Genomic DNA, 22,129 nt, shown 5'->3' on the forward strand with positions numbered 1-22,129 from the left:
ATAAGATGTGACTTCCGTGTAAAAGCTTTATCACATTCAGAACATTTATATGACTTCTCTCCAGTGTGAATCATCTGGTGTGTGATAAGATGTGACTTCCGTGAAAAAGTTTTATCACATTCAGAACATGGATATGGCTTCTCTCCAGTGTGAACCTTCTGGTGTGTTATACCTTTTGCCTCCATTGTAAAACCTTTATCACATTCCAAACAAGAAATATCTTCTGAAATGACTTCTCATATATACATGGGTTGGACTTTACAGTAAAGACATTGTCACTTCCAGAGCACTAAAATTACTTCTCGTTTGTTGTCCTCTGAGGTTGGATCAATGTTGAAGAGCATTCAAAACATTCATGACATTTAGAACACGGATAGGTCTTGTGTCCTGTGTGAATCTTCCAGTGAACTGCAATAAAGACTTTCAGTCACTTATAACATCCATATGGCTTGCTTCTCATGTAACTTTGTTGTATTGTTGTAACAAGACAAGCATGGCCAAACAAATGGTTCATCAATCCATCTGTGCAGAAAAAAAACAGAAGTCATAATTCTACAAAAAGGGTTAAAAAAAGTTGCTTCCTTTTTAACATTTATTATTTATTAACTGCTTCCCGCTGGGCCTATTGTAATATGATGGCCAAACAGGAGCCCCATTGTCACATAGTTAGTGAGGTAGAAAAAAAGACACCAGGCCATCCAGTTCATCCCGTGTGTGTGTGTGTTTGCTGCTAACCGTACATTGTATACCCCTGTATGTTCTTCTTAAGGTGCCCAATAGAGCTGCACGATTCTCGCCAAAATGAGAATCACGATTTTTTAGCTTGGAATAAAGATCACGATTCTCTCACGATTCTCTGTGTAACAAAAAAATGGGATAACTTTGCTGTTACGTTTTTTTTTTTTTTTATTCATTAAAGTCTATTAATTGCGTTTGAAAGACTGCTGCGCAAATACAGTGTGACATAAAATATTACAACAATCGCCATTTTATTCTGTAGGGTCTCTGCTAAAAAAAATATATAAAATGTTTGGGGGTTCTAAGTACTTTTCTAGCAAAAAAAACTGATTTTAACTTGCAAGCAACAATTGTCAGAAAAAGGTCTATTCTTTAAGAGGTTAAACTTCCTTTCTCCCTGGCAGAGGGAAGGAAAAGATACAATGTAATCATTTTGTTTATAGTTACTGGGAGAATGCTGATAGGCGTTTGCCGGGAGGCTTTTTTTTTTTTTTTTTTTTTCCACAGCGTTCTCTCTGCTATGCAGCTATGCAAAGAATCGAGTATATGTCAGGTTTAGATCGTCAGGGGGGTGAATCGAGATCGCAATTTTCATACGATTAATCGTGCAGCTCTAGTGCCCATCTAATCGTTTTTTGAAACTATCGATGCTCCCTGCTGATACCACTGCTTGTGGAAGAGAATTCCACATCCTTACCACTCTGACAGTTAACATTCCCTTACATAGTTTAAGGTTAAACCGTTTTTTTCTAGTTTTAGTGAGTGGCCCCGTGTTTTATTGTATTCCCTTCCTCTGAATAGTATGTTCCTTATGCTATGGTCACCATTACAGTATTTGTACATTGATATCATATCCCCTCTCAAGCGTCTCTTCTCCAGAGAGAATAAGTTCAATGCTTGTAGTCTTTCCTCATAGCTGATGTCCAACATTCCCCTAATTATCTTTGTTGTCCTTCTCTGGACTCTCTCCAGTTCCAGCACATCCTATTTGAGGACCGGTGCCCAGAACTGGACGGCACTATCTGATAAACTGTGTAACTCACTACACTCTCCCTGAAGGAATGTGGAATTGTGTGTACGGTGAGATAGAAGATAGTTAGGTAGGAAAGTGTTAGATTAATAAGCAGGCTTGACGGCGACGTAGGTGGTAGAATACCGGGCTTGCAAGTGAGAGACTGTGGGTTTGAATCCCTTGGCCAGCAGGTGATTGATTTTAATTATGGATATTAATTAAAACCTATTAAATTAATAATGGATGTGGGAACTCGAAGTTCCCGCGAAGAAGCCCATTTGCTCGCTATTCAGCGAACAGGCAGTGTTCGAGTCGAACTTAGGTTAGTCTCGAACACGAAGCTCATCACTATACACCGATTTGGGTTCTTTTTACCAAAGAAATGTAGCAGAACACATTTTAGCCTAAAAGTAAGATGAAAGGTTATTTATTTGCAAAATTTTATAACAGAAACGAAAAGGTGAATGTGTTAAAGAAAAGGGTTTTCAGAGAGCACCTAAATACAGAGTAGAAGATAGTCAGACAGATTGAGGTAGACAGATTGAGGTAGAGAGTTCCAGAGGATGGGAAAGGCTCTGGAGAAGTCCTGGAGGTGAGGAGAGTAGGAGGTATTGTGAGGAGTGAAGAGAAATGGTTTGGTTGATATTTTGAGACAAGGTTGGTGATGTAGCTGGGGGAAGAGTTGTGGAGGGCTTTGTAAGATGTTGTAAGTATTTTGAATTTTTAATAGGAAGAGATCAAACAAAAGAGTTGCCCTGGCATTATTGCACCTCCAACAGGTAGGAAAGGTTGTGGGAAAAATGTTGTGCAAAAGTGGGGAATGTATACCATCTGGTCAAAGATTATATCTGGACTCCTGGAGACTGCTGGAAAAGGAGGATTTGTGAGTAAAGAATAGGATATGATCTCTTTCTGTCTGGGTGAATGTGTGACCCAAATCTCCTCCCATTTCAGAAGGAATAAAGTTGTGAAATCTTTGATTGGTAAGAAAGTGATGGGATATGGAAATTGTGTGACCTGTTGGCTGACTTCATCTTTATTCCGGTGTTCCGTGAAAAATCCATACCCGTGAGAAAACCATACCCTCGTCACTTCCGGTTCCGCTACGGAGGGTATGGATTTCTCACGGTAGTTAAACTTGCGGCGCTTACATTAAAACTGCTTATCTGCAACGTAAATCATCTCCGCTCTTCGCCCTGTCACTGCCCTCATCTCCGGTAATAAATATAAAAGCGGATCACGGAGCCACGATCGCCGTCACATTTACATCTCATACACCCGCCGCCGCTTTTATATTTATTACCGGAGATGAGGGCAGTGACAGGGCGAAGAGCGGAGATGATTTACGTTTCAGATTAGCTGTTTTAATGTACCCGCCGCAAGTTTTACATTAGACACAGTGCCGTGAGAATTTCATGCCCACCGAGCATGCGCACTTGTCTAATTCTTTAATGTTCAATCACATATCCGGGGCTCTGAGCATGCGCACTGCTGCGCTGCTCAGCTGTTTCAGCCCGGAAGTGACGAGGGTATGGTTTCTCCACGGGGTATGGTTTTTTAACGTTACACCGGCATCATGGAAGAATGCATTGTCACCTGACCCGTCTGTAACGCTCATTAATAAATGTTTCATCAATAAATGCATAATATTTTTGCCAAACGCAATACGTATATATTCGTGGTAGTTTTGAAATGGTTTACCGGGGTTATGGCTGAAAACTGCAATTCTGTTTCTCATAAAATAAATCTGAGCAGTAGCTGCTGGATCACTATTAGAAGCAGTGAGAGAGGTGTCCCCCTCCTCCTGCTTCTCACCAGTGTTTCTCGGGCCTTCTGTTCTTACCAGTCAGCCTGGGAAATGATCCGACAGTTCGCACAGCTGTTCACAGAGGTGAGAAGAAACCAGATCGTCTCTGATCACCTCTACAATCTAGGAGGACCGGAGTGACATCATGACATCACTTCCAGTCTAGGGTGGAGGTAACCAGGTTTGTTTCTTTTCTTTTTTTTAAAAGCAGAAGATCACTTTTTTTTTTTTTTGATCTTTTGCTGTCAAAGTTAGACCCCAGTTCTCTCCATAAAGAAGACTTGTCATCCCTTATTTCTGTTAAAAGGGATGTTTACATTTCTTGTAATAGGATTAAAAGTGATAAAAAAATAAAGGGACATTGTAAAAAAAAAAAAATCAATTAGAATTTAAATAAATATGAAAATAAAAAGGCTTGTGAGCAGAAGTGAACACATTCTTAAGTCACGCACACATACTGTATGTAAATGGTGTTTGCAACACACGTGAGGTATCATTGTGAATGTTAGAGCGAGAGCAAAAATTCTAGCACTGGACTTCCTCTATAAACTGGCTTCTCACCCCTCCCCCATACACAGCCCTTCTCACCCCTCCCCCATACACAGACCTCCCCAGCTTCTCACCCCTCCCCCATACACAGCCCTCCCTGTCTTCTTACCCCTCCCCCATACACAGCCCTCCCTGTCTTCTTACCACTCCCCCATACACAGCCCTCCCTGTCTTCTTACCCCTCCCCCATACACATTCCTCCAGATCTAACCAGCGACCCACTTTCACCTAGCAGCAAGAGGGTCGCTGGTTCAATTCCCAACCACAACACTACCTGCCTGGAGTTTGCATGTTCTCCCTTTGCCTGTGTGGGTTTCCTCCGGGTTCTCCGGTTTCCTCCCACACTCCAAAGACATGCTGGTAGGTTAATTGGATCCTGTTCAAAAATATTGGCCCTACTGTGTATGTATTTGAGTTAGGGACCTTAGATTGTAAGCTCCTTAAGGGCAGGGACTGATGTGAATGTGCAATGTATATGTAAAGCGCTGCGTAAATTGACAGCGCTATACAAGTTCCTGAAATAAATAAATAAATAAATATTACACCCTTTCCCTTTCAGATTTCTCCTCACACACAAAGGTTTTACAATATGCCTGGATAAAATGGTAAAAAGGCGCTGGTAACCCTGGATGTTATTATTAAGGCCTCATGCACACTGGACGTTTTTGGAGCTGCTGTTAGCAGCGTCAGACGTTTTTTTTTTGCAGCTGCAGAACGCCCATCCATGTTATTCTATGGCCTCATGCACACATAGAGCTTTTAGGGGCTCCAAGGGGCATAGGCGTTTTACAGCTCCAAAAAAAACCCAGGAACTGTGCGTTCTGGAGCTGCAGCGTCAAGCTGTAAAAACGCCTGACGCTGCTAAAGGCTGAATAACGTGGCTTAACGTGCGTTAAGCCACGTTATACGTTTTTTTCTTCCATTCAAAATCAATGGTTCCCTATGGGAGATTATTGATTTGAATGGAAGTCGCACCACAAGTCAGATCAGGATGATCCGACTTGCGGTGCGACTTGCGCTGTGAGAATCTTGAGGGGAAACTCCACGCCAAAATGGGGAAAAAAACGGCATGGGGTTCCCCCCCAGGTTCCAAACCAGGCCCTTCGGGTCTAGTATGGAATTTGAGGGTAGCCCCATGCCGAAAAAATGGCGCGGGGACCCCCCCAAAATCCATACCAGACCCTTTTCCGAGCATGCAGCCCGGCAGGCCAGGAAAGGGGAGGGGACGAGCAAGCAGCGCCACCCCCCCCCCTGGACCATACCAGGCCACACGCCCTCAACATGGGGGGGTGTGGGTGCTTTGGGGCAGGGGGACTCTGCACCCCCACCTCAAAGCACCTTGCCCCCATGTTGATGAGGACAAGGGCCTCATCCCCACAACCCTGGCCGGTGGTTGTGGGGGTCTGCGCCAGGGGGCTCATTGGAATCTGGAAGCCCCCTTTAACAAGGGGGCCCCCCAGATCCCAGACCCCCTCTCTATGGGTATGGGGTACACTGTACCCCATACCCATTCACCCCATAAAAGGCAGTGTGTGTAAATAACGACAAGAGACGTTTTGAAAAGTTTATTAAAAATCTTCATCTGTTCTTCCCTGCTCCGGTCTTCTCCTCTCTTCTGGGCTTCTCCTCTCCACTCTTCTCCCCTGCGCTCTTCTGCCCTCCGCTCTTCTGCTCTTTTGCCTCCTCTGGTCTTCTTCCTCCGGTCCTCCTCCGACGCTGTCACCGGTGATTATGCCAGTCGCCGGTCTCTGCAGCTTGTTATATAGCCATTATATGACGACGTCGGTGACATAAGGGGCGGGAGGCCCCGCCCCTAATGACTATATAATAAGCTGCAGAGACCGGAGACCGGCATAATCACCGTTGACAGCGTCGGAGGAGGACCGGAGGAAGAAGAAGACCAGAGTAGGCAGAAGAGCAAAAGAGCAGAAGAGCAGAGAGCAGAAGAGCGGAGGGGAGAAGACCAGAAGAGAGGAGAAGACCAGAAGAGAGGAGAAGACCAGAAGAGAGGAGAAGAACTGATGAAGATTTTTAATAAACTTTTTAAAACGTCTCGTCGTTATTTACACACACTGCCTTTCATGGGGTGAATGGGTAGGGGTACAGTGTATCCCATACTCATTCTCATAGGGAGGGGGTCCGGGATCTGGGGGGCCTTGTTAAAGGGGGCTTCCAGATTCCGATGAGCCCCCTGCCCGCAGACCCCCACATCCACCGGCCAGGGTTGTGGGGATGAGGCCCTTGTCCTCATCAACATGGGGACAAGGTGCTTTGAGGTGGGTGGTGCAGAGCCCCCCCCCCCTGCCCCAAAGCACCCACACCCCCCCATGTTGAGGGCGTGTGGCCTGGTATGGTCCAGGGGGGGTGGGGCTGCTCGCTCGTCCCCTCCCCTTTCCTGGCCTTCCGGGCTGCATGCTCGGATAAGGGTCTGGTATGGATTTTGGGGGGGACCCCACGTCGTTTTTTTCAGCGCGGGGCTACCCTCAAATTCCATACCAGACCCGAAGGGCCTGGTTTGGAACCCGGGGGGGGGGGTAACCCCACGCCGTTTTTTTCCCCATTTTGGCATGGAGTTCCCCCTCAAGATTCTCACAGTGCAAGTCGCGCTGCAAGTCGGATCATCCTGATCCGACTTGCGGTGCGACTTCCATTCAAATCAATAGGCTCACATGGGGAACCATTGATTTTGAATGGAGGCAGAAAAAACGCTGCTAAAAGCTACGTGGCCAAACGTGGAATAACGCTAATAGAAAAAGCTACTGAAAGCACGTTTTTACAGCTGCTTTTTCCCGGCGTCAAGAAACAGCTTTGGAGCACGTTTTTATGACGCCCTGTGTGCATGGAGCCTAAATGAAAAATAATAATAGTAAAGTGCTAATTCTGTTGTGCAAATGTAGCGAAAAAATATATATAAAATACAGAGTGCTAGCTCTTGTTTCTATTGTGAAAAATAATGCTTTAAGTATTTGAAATTATTCAAAACAAAATAAAAGTGTTAATTTTCATAAACAAAATCACTGGTCTCTCCTAAACCCGGAAGTTGAGAGTAATAGTAACGTCACCTCCTATCGCATTGGAACGCACGCCGGACCACTGCCACGCTACGAGGGTGAACTAGGAAGGATATCGGAGAGTATCAGGAGACTGCAGATCCTGCACCCCCATCCCACTACTACCCATAGCATTGCCCTGTGCCAGGTGGGCACAACAATAAGTAAGCAGCCATTTTTATGTTTTGATGTAATATAAAATAAATACATTATTACACTATTGTTATCTTCTTATCTGTCTCCCTGCATATGGGCTTAATATACACCCAGGTGAGGTAACTAATGGAGGAGTGAGGAGAAGGAGTATATTATTATTTCTTCCAAATCATCCTTTCGTTGGAAACCATAAAAATAATCAAGGTGGAGTGAAGGTGAGCCTATGGTGTGATCCACCTAAGGAAATAGGATCACAGGCATTTGAGGTCTGTGTGACCTACCAGGATCTGGTAAGAGGCATCGATTACCTCCCTTATTCACCGGAGCCCCTGATCCATAGGAAATCAATTCCTACACTATTTTACATGAACTGTCTGGATCACAGCCCACTATTCAAGCACTTTTCAAGCACTATATTTATACAATTGTTTGTCAATTTATTTATTCACAGAGCAATATATTTATATGTTTAATATTGGAACTTTTTGAAGATATAATAAGTGTATTTGCTATTAACAAGCACCTTAATGGTAACTTATTGTACTGTCCGGCACTTTATGGATTTCTTTGTATTGCACAGTACACTTTCTTCTCACTAGCACTTCACTATTTTACATTTATAGTCATTTTGTTTATGAAAATTAACACTTTTATTTTGTTTTGAATCATTTCAAATACTTAAAGCGTTATTTTTCACAATAGAAACAAGAGCTAGCACTCTGTATTTTATATATATTTTTTCGCTACATTTGCACAACAGAATTAGCACTTTACTATTATTATTTTTCATTTAATAATAACATCCAGGGTTACCAGCGCCTTTTTACCATTTTATCCAGTTTAGTTATTGTAATTTTACAATTAAAGGGGCAGCAGGTTACAGTACTGTTTAACCTCTAAGAAACAAGAGCCTTCACACAAATTTATTTACAATATGCCTACCTTATCAAACACAGATCACCTACCTCCCCCAACACAGAACCCACAGATCACCTACCTCCCCCAACACAGAACCCACAGATCACCTACCTCCCCCAACACAGAACCCACAGATCACCTACCTCCCCCAACACAGAACCCACAGATCACCTACCTCCCCCAACACAGAACCCACAGATCACCTACCTCCCCCAAAACAGAACCCACAGATCACCTACCCCCCCCCCCCAACACAGAACCCACAGATCACCTATCTCCCCCAACACAGAACCCACAGATCACCTACCTCCCCCCAACACAGAACCCACAGATCACCTACCCCCCCCCACAGAACCCACAGATCACCTACCTCCCCCAACATAGAACCCACAGATCACCTACCTCCCCCTCCCCCACCAACACAGAACCCACAGATCACCTACTTCCCCCAACACAGAACCCAAAGGTCATCTACCTCCCCCAACATAGAACCCACAGATCACCTACCCTCCCAACACAGAACCCACAGATCACCTACCTCCCCCCAACACAGAACCCAAAGGTCATCTACCCCCCAACATAGAACCCACAGATCACCTACCTCCCCCAACATAGAACCCACAGATCACCTACCTCCCCCCCAACACAGAACCCAAAGGTCATCTACCTCCCCCAACATAGAGCCCACAGATCGCCTACCCCCCCTCCCCAACACAGAACCCACAGATCACCTACCTCCCCAAACATAGAACCCACAGATCACCTATCTCCCCCAACAACACAGAACCCACAGATCACCTACCTCCACCCAACACAGAACCCACAGTTCACCTACCTTCCCGAATATAGAACCCACAGATCACCTACCTCCACCCAACACAGAACCCACAGTTCACCTACCTTCCCGAATATAGAACCCACAGATCACCTACCTCCACCCAACACAGAACCCACAGTTCACCTATCTCCCCAAACATAGAACCCACAGATAACCTATCTCCCCAAACATAGAACCCACAGATAACCTATCTCCCCCTCCCCCACCATCACAGAACCCACAGATCACCTACCTCCACCCAACACAGAACCCACAGATCACCTACCTCCTCCAACACAGAACCCACAGATCACCTATCCCCCCCACTGACAGAACCCACAGATCACCTACCCCCCCTCACCAACACAGAGCCCACAGATGACCTACCACCCTCAAAACAGAACCCACAGATCACCTACCCCCCCCCCCACCACCAACACAGAGCCCACAGATGACCTACCTCCCTCAAAACAGAACCCACAGATCACCTACCTCCCCCAACACAGAACCCACAGATCACCTACCTCCCCCAACACAGAACCCACAGATCACCTATCTCCCCCAACACAGAACCCATATATCACCTACCTCCCCCAACACAGAACCCACAGTTCACCCCCCCCCCCCATCAACACAGAACCCATAGATCACCTACCTCCCTCGAAACAGAACCCGCAGATCACCTATCTCCCCCAACACAGAACCAACAGATCACCTACCTCCCCCAACACAGAACCCACAGATGACCCTCCCCCCGCCAACACAGAACCCACAGATAACTTGCCTCCCCCAAAACAGAACACACAGATCACTTATCTTCCCCAACACAGAACCCACAGATCATATATCCCCCCACCAAAACAGAACCCACAGATAACCTGCCTCCCTCAAAACATAACCCACAGATCCCCTATCCCCCCAACACAGGACCCACAGATCACCTACTTCCCCCAAAACAGAACACACAGATCACTTATCTTCCCCAACACAGAACCCACAGATCATATATCCCCCCACCAAAACAGAACCCACAGATCACCTACCTCCCCCAACACAGAACCCACAGATCACCTACCGCCTGCCAACACAGAACCCACAGATCACCTACTGCCCCCAACACAGAACACACAGATCATTTATCTTCCCCAACACAGAACCCACAGATCACCTACCTTCCTAACACAGAAACCACAGATCACCTACCTCCCCACACATAGAACCCACAGATCACCTACTTCCCCACACATAGAACCCACAGATCACCTACTTCCCCACACATAGAACCCACAGATCACCTACTGCCCCCAACACAGAACACACAGATCATCTATCTCTCCCCTCCTCCAACACAGAACTCACAGATCACTTACCTCCCCCCCCCCCCACACAAAGAAACACAATAGATCACCTACCTCCCCCTCACACACAGATCTGTAAATTACCTGCCTTCCTGTAGAAAACCAGGCCGGTGTTGTCCCTCTATAGATCCTAATACAGTGTCACAATCAGAGGAGGGAAGTCATGGATCAGAGTCTGTAGAAGAAGCTCTAGTGACCAGTCTAGATGGACGAGGTAAGAATGCTGTGTAGGTGACCCTCTAAGAGTTCGCCTGATTAGTAGATCTTTAGACGTTGAACTCCCTCTGACAATGCAGACTGCAGTGTAGACTCCACCGGTGTGATCTGTGCATCCAGAGCAGCTTCTTCCTTCTGGAGAAATGAAACTCGGAGAACAATGGAGCTTTTGTTTAGAACTTATGCAAACAGACCATTGTACTCCTCCCTGTCCACAAACAAAGCTGGGATCAGTTTACCTCGGAGCCCCCTTGGAATACTCTGTGATTTATAATATTCAGCTAAAGTCATTCCATAGAATCCCAATGACTGTTGTCTATTTAGGAACTTCTCAGAAGGATTTATATCTGGAGATATTTTCCCAAAAACTGTCTGGATCCTCGTGTCCCAGCTGTGATTTCATCTCCTCACCTGCAGAGATGGAGAACCCCCCCCAAACACACACAAACACACACACATACACTTACACACACATACATACACACACATACATACACACACATACACTTACACACACATACATACACACACATACATACACACACATACACTTACACACACACACACACATACATACACACACATACACTTACACACACATACACACACACACTTTTGGTGAAGCCAACTCCGGTCTCCATAGAGGAGAAAGGTAATTCCCAGTAGCAGGTATAATATACAGCAGGGGTATTGGATTAAATTCACGAAGGTCCAATCAGTAAAATATTCTTCCAACAGAGGTCTAAATCAGTTTTATGATCCTTCACATCACAACCCCCTCTCTTTTTAAGCTAGATTCACATATCTGTGGCTGCAGAATACACAGGAAATCGCATGAGTTCCCGACCCGCAGAGAAACGCACTGCACTTTAGCAGATGCACGGGGTTGTCATTAAAAATGAGTACATTGGCACCTATGGCACATTTTCAAGCTCACCAAATCACATGGAACTGCAGCACTCTGTGAAAGAACAAAGGAGTGCTGGTTCACATTATCCAACAATCATTGCCACATCCCTAAAAACATAATGGGAAAACGTGTAATTGGTTCAGGGCAGGTCAAATATACGATCAAGCCGAAGGGCTGGAGGGATATCCCGGCCGTACCCCACCAAAAGCATGGGACTTTATAGCCATTGACTGTCCATGCCCCCAATGGATGGCCTTGTCCTGGCACTGAATGTAGGAATGTGGCATACGTTTGCACAACCTCAAAGGAAGGACACATTTAAAAATTGCCATATTTCTCTCTAATATGATTGGTTCCTATATTGTCAGCGCCATCCAGTGGCCACAATACATTATATTTATTTAATTACCAGAGTTGGGAAAAATCCTGCATTATGGCCATTAGATGGCGGTGACATGTCTGGTTGTGTCTATGCAGATGTGAGACATTTGTACGGTGATTTGTCCCATAAATAGAGGGCTTAGTCTTTGTGAGATCTCCTTTATTACACATGTCCCTCTGTCCCCGGCCAGGAGAAATGGACTCACTTCTGGGAGAAGAAGCAGAAAAATCCCGATTACTACCGGAGTGAAGACTTTTTTTTTTTAATTCTGATATTTTTCTCTTAAAGTGTAAGTTTGGTTAAATTGTCCCTTGTGCTGGCGGATATTTATGTGGAAATCTTCATTCCTCCGACCTCATAATAGCTGTACCATTACTTCCCACAATGACACATTGTCTATGAATGGAGGAGGGGGTCCTAGAGGCGTTATCTAGGGTTCCCTTCGAACCATTGGAAGAGATTTCCCTCAAAATGCTCTCCCTAAAATTGACGTTCTTACTGGCCATCACTACAGCTAGAAGAGTAGGAGACCTCCAAGCTCTCTCTATCAAAGAACCATTTATGGTAATATTCCCAGACAGGATAGTCCTAAGACCAGATCCTCTGTATCTACCGAAGGTAGCATCTCCTTTTCACAGAACACAGGAGATAAACCTGCCTTCCTTCTGTGATAACCCAAGGAACAGTAAGGAGAAAAGTTTCCACTACATTGATGAAAGAAGAGCCTTGCTCACCTATGTAGATAGGACAAGACCCTTTAGGAAGTCAAACCATCTTTTAGTTCTTCACACTGGACCTAGGAAAGGGTTGCCGGCCTCTAAGCCTTCAGTATCTAGATGGATCAGGCAGGCAATTACCACCGCTTATGAGGCATCAGGTATCCCAGCTCCTGGTAAAATAAAAGCGCATTCTACAAGAGCCCTAGCAACATCCTGGGCATCTGAACAAGGTAACACTTGTAATACCATGTACTGGGGGGGGAGGGGTAATACAATGTGCTGGGGGAGGGGTAATACAATGTACTGGGGGAGGGGTAATACAATGTACTGGGGGGAGAGGGGTAATACAATGTACTGGGGGGAGGGGTAATACAATGTACCGGGGAGAGAGGTAATACAATGTACTGGGGGAGGGGTAATACAATGTACTGAAGGAGGGGTAATACAATGTACTGGGGGAGGGGTAATACAATGTACTGGGGGAGGGGTAATACAATGTAATGGGGAGAGGGGTAATACAATTTACTGGGGGGAGGGGTAATACAATGTACTGAGGGAGGGGTAATACAATGTACTGGGGAGAGGGGTAATACAATGTACTGGGGGGAGGGGTAATACAATGTACTGGAGGGAGGGGTAATACAATGTACTGAGGGAGGGGTAATACAATGTACTGGGGGGAGGGGTATGCTCAGTGAAACCATTTTCTTGTAGCTCAAAAAGGATACAGAAATGTATCTCCTATTATCTGATCTATAAACCAGAGGCTCTGGATGGACAGTTGGATAAATGGTTCTATATTTAGGATGTATCCGGTCTATAAACCAGAGGCTCTGGATGGACAGTTGGATAAACAGTTTTTTTTTTGGTGGACGTCGATGAGTTGTGGGAAATGTGTGTGCAAGAAAGTTTGGGGAGCTGTTGGAATCTGTATTTGCAGGAGGCAGATGTGTATGGGGGAGGGGTAAAAGCTGGGGAATGCTGTGTATGTGAGAGTTGTTTGAAGCTGGGTGGGGCTTTCTATGGGGAGGGGTGAGAATCCAGTGAGGGCTGTGTATGGGAGAAGGGCGAGAAGCTGGAGAGGGCTGTATATGGAGGAGGAGTTAGATGTCAGGGAGTGCTGTGTATGGGGGAGGGGTGGGAAGCTGGGTGGGGCTGTGTATAGGGGAGGGGTGGGAAGCTGGGTGGGGCTGTGTATGGGGGAGGAGTAAGATGTCAGGAAGTGCTGTGTATGGGGGAGGGGTGGTGAGGTCACATGTAATGAGAAGTACAGACACTCTCTTCTTTCTAATATTAGAGGACAGGATTGGACAATTCCAGTACAGGGGGGAGGGGTGGAAATATTGGGGCTCAGTCACAGCACACAGCCCATGTTATTGTGTGTATAATGCGTGTTCTCTGGTGTGCAGTGTGGGGGCGCTGTTGTGCGGTGTAATGAGGTGTTAGGCTCTCTTCTATAGAATTCTATGGGCTGTGACTCTATGTAATATTATACAAGGTGTGGGAACGCTCGGCACAAACAATACAACCTCACATTGTTTTCTTTGATGGTGACGGAAGCCATAGAACATCGGGAACATCGCCTTGTTCAGCTGCCCATACACTCGTACAATCTCCTTCCAATCTTTTCATTGTAAGATCCTTCCCTCCATTTTCTTATGGTTAGTGGAGTGAAATGGAAGTGTGTGATGGCAGTGATGAGGAAATTGGAAGGATCCGGATGGAAAATGTTTCTGGAATGAAGAAATTTCTAGCAGTGAATGTGATTTCATTCAGGAAAGTCCATTCATTCCAAACAAAGGTTTCTTCCAGTAAATTAGAAGGACATTCATCATTGGAGGTACTGAGGAAAGTTTCCATATCAATGTTTGTACGGATGTTCATTTCAAAGTCTCCTAGTGTATGACCAGAGTAACTGTTGGTGTGAATGAGCCCTAAAGGTGACCATACACTATACAATCTGATTGTACAATCTCCTTTCCATCTTCCATCAACTACATAGTACAAGGATCTGCCCGACCCCCATACACACTGAATGGAATGTTTGGGTGTGTCCTCCTATTACATTGTTTTGGGAAATCTATAGAAGATTGTACAATCAGATTGTATAGTGTGTGGCCAGCGTTAGGCTTGTGTGTTCTATTCCAGAATCCCCCCAATATGTCACCCACTTCCTGTGTTCCCTGTACTGCCCCTCCCCCATAGTGACATCACATATTCCCTCCTGTGTCCCCTCCCCCACACCACCAATATGAGAATGTATGTTATACCGCGCATGCAGAAGATGGAGCGTGTGATGTCATGTGCCTCGTCTCACACATGCGTCGTACAACATTCCTTTCATCTCCTGCAAGATCTCCGGGAGAAAGTTTTCCCCAAGAAATGAGTGTCATGGCGTCCAGCACATGTAGAAGATGAAGTGTATGAGGTGATCCCCCGGTGTGTGCAATATGAGAGTCCTGAGAGATGTGAGAGCTCAGCTCCGGATCTCTCTGAAGACACCGGTGTGATCGGGGGAGGAAGGAAGAGGACACAAGAAAGGGAAAGCTGCTCATACACTAGGAGATTATTGGAGGAGAATTTGGAGAAATCTTCTCACTACATTCCATGGATTGATGAATGGCGCTCAGAAGGAGTTCAACATTTCATTTCCTTTTATCATCTCATTCTGGAATGAATGGAATTTACTGAATGAAAACCACATTCACTGCTAGAAATTCATTCCTTCCCCATCCTGCTCCTCCCAATCTTCTCCTCACTGCGCTCAATAATCAACATTGATTTCCCCTCCACTAACCAGAAGAACATCCAACAAACCTTCTTCAAATGAGATTCTACTGGTGTGATCCCAGAGAATGGGGGGAGGGGTCCTCTTTGTGAAACCCCCCTCCCCCGCACGGTTTGTAGTCAGTGTGGCCCCAGGGCATCTGTGGGGGAGGGGCTCCCTATGAGGAAGTTGGCTCACAATGTGATTGGAGTCTTCCCAGATCCATAGTGCAGACACAGAACGGCCCTCACACCTCTCAGCCAGGACCAGAAGCCTCCATCTTCCATCGGGGACACGGAGGAGAGACAGAGAAGATCCTCACACAGGTCAGAGCAGAATCAGCTTCATGTCTACAGTCTGCACATTGCAGGCCTAGGACCCCCCACAAGGTGGAATGACACTTTAAGGGGAACTTTCCCCTGATTGTGGACACTTGTGAGCAGGAGGAAGAGAAGCCGAGAGTTGGGAGAGATTTCCCCCTTCATGTCCGGTCACCGTGCTGGGAAGAGTCAGAAGTCACCCAACCATAGAAGAGTCATCAGAGGAGCTCCACATCAACCTCCAGAACAGGACACCATCAGCCAGGTATTCATCTCCTTATTCATCCTACTTACCCCCTGTTCACCCACTTCTCCCCATCCACCCCGCTATCCCCCCACTGCCCCCCTGTCCATCACTCTGCCCCCATACTGTGCCACTGCCTACCCTTCTTTTCCCCCACTGCTCCCCTATCCACCCCACCACTGAGCACAAGTGCCTCCTGTCTCCCAACTGAGCAACTCTGTTCCCCCTTTTTCCTACTAATCACTAATGTCCAACATTTCCCCTCAGTGATCATCAATTTATTTTTCATTAACTGATAACAATAGCAGGCTTCCCTCCCCCACACTGACCACAGATAATGGGCATTTTTTCCTCTCACTGCCCCTCCCCCCCACACACACACTTCCCTGTCCTGTGTGTGGTGTGGGGGTGTAAATGGATAGTGGGAAGAGGGAGTAACACAAGGGTTCTAGCTTGTAGGGTAGATGGAGGAACCCCAGAAGTGTGTGCTGATTACTAGACTGCTCCCCAAAGGTTAGACTGGCCACACATTATACAATTTTCCTGTTCAATCTCCTGTAGATAACCTTTACCTATGTGGTGTAAGGGCCGGCCTGACTGCATACAAACTGAAAGTGTTTGAGTATGACCTCAAATTATATGGTTTTGGTAAATCTGAAGGAAAGTTGTACAAAACAATTGTATAATGTATGTCCAGCCTTAAGCCTAGTATACACGCAATGATAATTGGCCGACCGATCGTCCGTCTTTTGTCCAGAGTGGTGTTTTGTTGGTTAGAATGTGCCTAGACTGCACACGACTTTTCTCGCCCAACAAAATTCTACTTCAGAAGTGATGTCACGTGTTGGTTTGCTTTCTTTGTGTTCTTTCTTCTCTGAGCATGCCTAGACTTGCTCATTTGATTTTTCCCTGTCGAAATCTGTACTGACTGCACGAAAATCGGCCGTGTTTTGACGGTGGACAAAAATTTTATAGTCTTCACACCAGATTTTTTTCGGCCAAAAAGTCGGAGTCGGTTGTCAGAAGCATCATACTAACAAGTCGAAAATCGGCAGATCGGTCGTCGGACGAAAATTCCCTGCCGATTTTCGACGCGTGTGTACGAGGCTTTAGAGTTTCCCAGATTGTATGTAAGATCTGTATCTACCCGAGACTGGTAAGCCAACTAGATATAGGTGGAGTCTCCCTCTAGAGGTGGCCAGAGGTATTTCAGACTGTGCCAAGTCTATCACAGCTGGTATTACTGTCTAACAATAATCTCCCCTCCTTCCCCCCCTACACCAGACAAGGTCCTCACCTCATTTGCCACTTCCCGTGGGCTTCCATCCTTGTTATGTGTGTGGCAGTGGTGGGATAATAGAGTGTGTGTGCTGTTATACAGCTCTTACCCCTGTCTGGACTGGGAACTTGGGGTTCTCCCTACAATCTGCCAGCATGCTGGGTGATTTCTGTTGATATACAACAGGAGACGATGCCCCGTGTGTTGTCTGACCTCCCTCATCCCTGTACCCCGATACCATAGTCTGTAACGTCATATAGATGGCATTTTTCCCTCCTTTTCCTTTGGCTGAACATTGTTTTCATCCTGCTAACCACACCCCCAAATCATTTGTCCCCCCGACCAGCAGTATAAGGGGCACTATGACTATAATATTGTGCTGACCCCTCTACTCTATATATTGTGCTGTACATTACAATACTGCTGACCGCTCTACTCTATATATTGTGTTGTACATTACATAGTCCTGACCAGAGTGTTTGTTGCCCCCACAGTGGTGGTAGTTTCTCATTAATGAAGGTCTTCTTTATGGTCGGCTCAGAGAAGGTTTCAGCTCTCTTCCCGTATTCTGTGTTATTTTTTCAGAGTTAGTATTGTTGGTGTTACAAAGACCCGCATTCTGCACCTATTTGGGACATATTCATGACGTTGTCATCCAATAAGGTGACCTTACTTTTGGCCATCACTTTGACTAAAAGGTCACAAGGATGTTTTGAGACCAAGGATCTCCTTTTTTACCCAAACTGATCTCTGCTTTTCTCCTTAATGGACAGATTGCATTACCCTCCCTGTGTCTGGCACTAGTTCCCCCGAGTAGATCTCTCCCCATTGTCTGGATGTGGAGGGGACGGTCGGGATTCACCTCTTGGAAAATGCTTTCTTATGCAGATAGATTCCCTGTTTATTATTCCAGAAGGTCCTAAAAGAGGTTCTCCATATTCCAGATCCACTATTACTAAGTGTATTTTATAGGTTCTAAGTGAATTCAATGAATTGTTTTGCAGGTCTATGAGTTGTGTGATAAAGTGCCTCCTTTTCCCATTACAGCCCACTCTACTAGAGTAGGGAGCACTCCTTGGACTTTCCATCATCAGGTTTCTGTGTCTCTGCTCTAGTGTTGGGCGATTGGTTCAGGCCAAGCAAAAGTTCAGCCCAAACAGAGTCTGTTTGCCCACTCAGCGAACATCCGAATATTCTGTGCGCTCGGCAGAATGTTCCCTACCCCGAGCACACAGTCAAAATGCTGTTAAAGAGCGGGGCTGGGAAGCTGGCCATCACACCCTTAACCACTTCCCACCCAAGGATGTTCCATTACATCCTCGGGTTTCAGTGGTTATACCGGGAAGGTGGGCGCATCTTCAGTCATCATCCCGATACCATTAATAATAAGCCACTCAATCACTTCTGCGGGTGCCTTTCCGGGGCTCTCTGGTCCCATCGCGGAGGCCAAGAGCGAAGCAGCCAGGGCCGAACGCTGCCAGGGACAGAGAGAGGAACTGACGTTGTTCCCCTCTCTCTTTAACCCTGGAAACCGGGTGTGACGAGTATTCTTCACTTCCAGTTCTGCCCCTTTGTTTACCTGGCCACCAGCATTCAGAGCAGCAGCCGATCAGACCGATCTCGATCTGATTGGCTGCATGAGGAACCAGATGAGAGAGGACCTGTCATGGCCTATGCTGTCACAAGGCATGTTGTTCATTCCTTGATAGCAATAAAGTTTGTGTAAAAAAAAAAAAAAAAAAAATATACAATTTTTTTGTATAAAATAAAAAAAATTGAAGTGCCTCCATGCTTACGCGCAAATGAGAACGCATACATTACTCCCGCACGCATATGTAAACGGTGATCGCACCACACATGTGAGGTTTTGTCACGAACATCAGAGTGAGAGCTTTAATTCTACCACCCGACCTCCTTTGTAACTCTAGTTTACCGCCATTCTAAGGGCAGACGCAATTTTAAAGCGTGACATGTTAGGTATCTATTTTTTTGATGTAACATCATCTCTCACATTATCCAAAAAATTGGGCTAACTTAACTGTTTTTATTTTTTACTTCATGAATGTGTTTTTTTCCCCAAAAAATTGTGTTTGAAAAACTGCTGCGCAAATACAGTGTGACATAAAAAATTGCAACACACATCATTTTATTCTCTAGGGTCTCTGCTAAAAAAACATATATAATGTTTGGGGGTTCTAAGTAATTTTCTAGCAAAAAAAGTAGATTTTTACATGTAGGAGTGAAGTGTCAGAATAGGCTTGGGAAGGAGGTGGTTAACATTAAATGAGTCATCAACTACCTGCCCCCCCTTCCCCCTGAACCATAGCAGGCCACAATGGGGGGTGGGTAGTTTGGGGCGGGGGGCTTTGCTGCCCCTTAATGGGGACAAGGGTCTCTTTCTAACAAACCTGGGCAGTGGTTGTGGGAGTATGCCAGCAGGGGGCTTGTTGGGGCTTATCAGAATCTGGGGCCCACAGATTTCCCCCCCCCCCCTCCATATGAATGACTCATTTACGAAAAAAGTGTCAGAAATAAATAAAATCAGTACACAAGGTTTTGGGCAATATTCTTCCTGCCCCAAAGCACCCACCTCCCGTGTTTAGTGCATGTGGCATGGTATGGTTCAGGAGAGGGGGGCCTGCCAGGCAGTGTGCTCACAAAATGGATCCGGTATGGATTTTGAAGAGAACCCACAACGTTATTTTTTTATTTTGGCCCCACATTTTTTTTGTATTACCAGGTGCCGGCAATAGCTTGCATCCGTGAAGTACATTTAAATGTCTTTTTTTTTTTTTTGTTTGTTTAGAAATGTTAGTTTTGCTGTAGTAGGTTCTATACACGGTACAGATGTGCTACTTTACAGGCAGACTAAGGGGTCCCACCAGGCACTATATTTAGAGGAATTTTTCATTTTTACTGTTTCACTTTAAGCATCATTAAAATCACTTCTCCTTCAAAAACGATTGTTTTTCAAAAAAATGTTTGCATGTTTTGCATTGGTACGTGTCCCCAGTTCCTCCATTTTGTTCACCCACCCATGAAACCTCTGCTGCAGCCAGAACTCATTCATTTAGTGGTGGTATCTCTACTGCGGCTAAATGACAGCTTCCAGTTTGGTGGGTGGGATGCTGGCAGCCACCACCATCCTAACAACCAATGACACCATGCAGACTGACCAACTGCATCCGAGAAACCAATAAAATTGCACTGCACAGAGTCACTGGGTTCTAGGACACAGGTGGCCAGGAATATGTGATTTAGGGATGAAGTAGTGAAATTTGGTCAATTTAGTGAATAACATCACATGGGAGCCCCTTACCCTACTTTCAGCTGCCAGCTTGGGAAATGTCATTTGCAGTGAGATTCTGTGGGGAAAAGATAGTCTGGTTGGTCTTCATGTTTTTCTGGAGGGATCTACTTTGCTAGTATGCCATTTTTGGTATAATTGTTATCATATTTTTTGTTTGGGGGGGGGGGGGGTGCTGTACTTTGTCATTGTGCTGTGTGGTGTTTTTATTGTAAATGAATAACTGGACATACTACGTACCCCTTACTCATTCATGTTGGGGGAGCAGGATATCTCAGGGCCTCCTTTTTTATAGGAGGCCTCCAGATTCTGATAATTCCCCCCCCCCCCCTGCAGTCCCTCACAACCACTTTTCCAGAGTTGTGGGATAGAGGCCCTGTCCCTACCAACATGAGGACATGGTGCTTAGCTAGGGTGCCTCTGTCAGGGTACCCTTCTCATGTGGAGGGCATGGGCCTGGTATGGTCCAGAGCAGATTCCACATCCAGGTGTCCCTCCACCACTTCAGTTGGACATCCAATCATTTATTGATGAGACGTTTATTAATGAGATCTACAGCCAGGTCAGGTGACAATGTATTCCTGCATGATGCCTGAATAAAGATGAAGTTGGTTAGCATGTCACACCCTTTACATATCCCATCACTTCCTTACCAATTCATACAAAGATATCACATCCCCATTCCTTCTGAAATGGGAAGAGATTTGGGTCATACATTCACCCAGACAGAAAGATCTCATATCCTATTCTTTGCTTACAAATCCTCCTTTCCCAGCAGTGTCCAGGAGTCCGGATATAACATTCTAACCAGATGGTATACAGTCCCCACTCTTTTACTCAATATTTTCCCCACAACCTCTCCTACCTGTTAGAGGTGAAATAATGCCAGGAGAACTCTATTACATATATTCTGGGAATGTCCTCTGTTACGCATTTTGGAGAGAAATTCAAAGATAACAAACATCTAACCAGAATATGACCCCCCTTTCTAAGACCCGATATAAAAGAATGACTGCTCATTCACCTCATAGGTGTGGTCAGATCTTCTATCCCACTGAAATGGAGATGCATGGATCCCCTACAGTGTGTCTGTGGATTTCCAGGGTTAGTAAGATCTCACCACATTCCTGAAATGCAAGGAAGATAATTAGGAATAATTAGCTTTGAAAATGAAGAGAATTGATTTTCAAGATTCGCCTCCTGTTAATTCCAAAGAGGTTTGCATTTAAAGAGGAAGTAAACCCTCCTCAGGAAGTTGTACCTATAGGTAAGCCTATGATAAGGCTTACCTATAGGTACTGTAAATATCTCCTAAACATGTACGGTTTAGGAGATATTTACCTTTAATGCAGCCAGTGACGTCACTGGCGCATGCGCTCTGAAGGAACGGCTGATCGTGCCGTTCCTTCAGAGCCCCGTGCCGTGACCGTCAGCTCCCGCGCGCGTGCGCGGGAGTGACGTCACCGCGGCTCCGGCCAATCAGATGGCCGGATGCCGCGATCCCGGAAGACGGGCGACTGAACATGTCGCTCGTCATACAGGTAAGAGAGCGGCACGGCGGGGGCTCGTTCTAAGGTAAG

The 22,129-nt window shown here is 45.8% G+C and overlaps 1 protein-coding gene across 1 annotated transcript in view; it reads left to right on the top strand.

Annotated features, from left to right (window-relative positions):
* LOC309548373 (uncharacterized protein) overlaps positions 1-22,129 on the top strand; it is a gene marked incomplete at both ends in the record, with an annotated part of 539,651 nt that overhangs the window by 171,156 nt on the left and 346,366 nt on the right. The gene's annotated exons all lie outside the window — the stretch shown is intronic.

This window comes from Pelophylax lessonae (genome assembly GCF_965119305.1).
Source record: "Pelophylax lessonae genome assembly, chromosome: 2".
In the NCBI taxonomy this organism is placed as follows: Eukaryota; Metazoa; Chordata; class Amphibia; order Anura; family Ranidae; genus Pelophylax; species Pelophylax lessonae.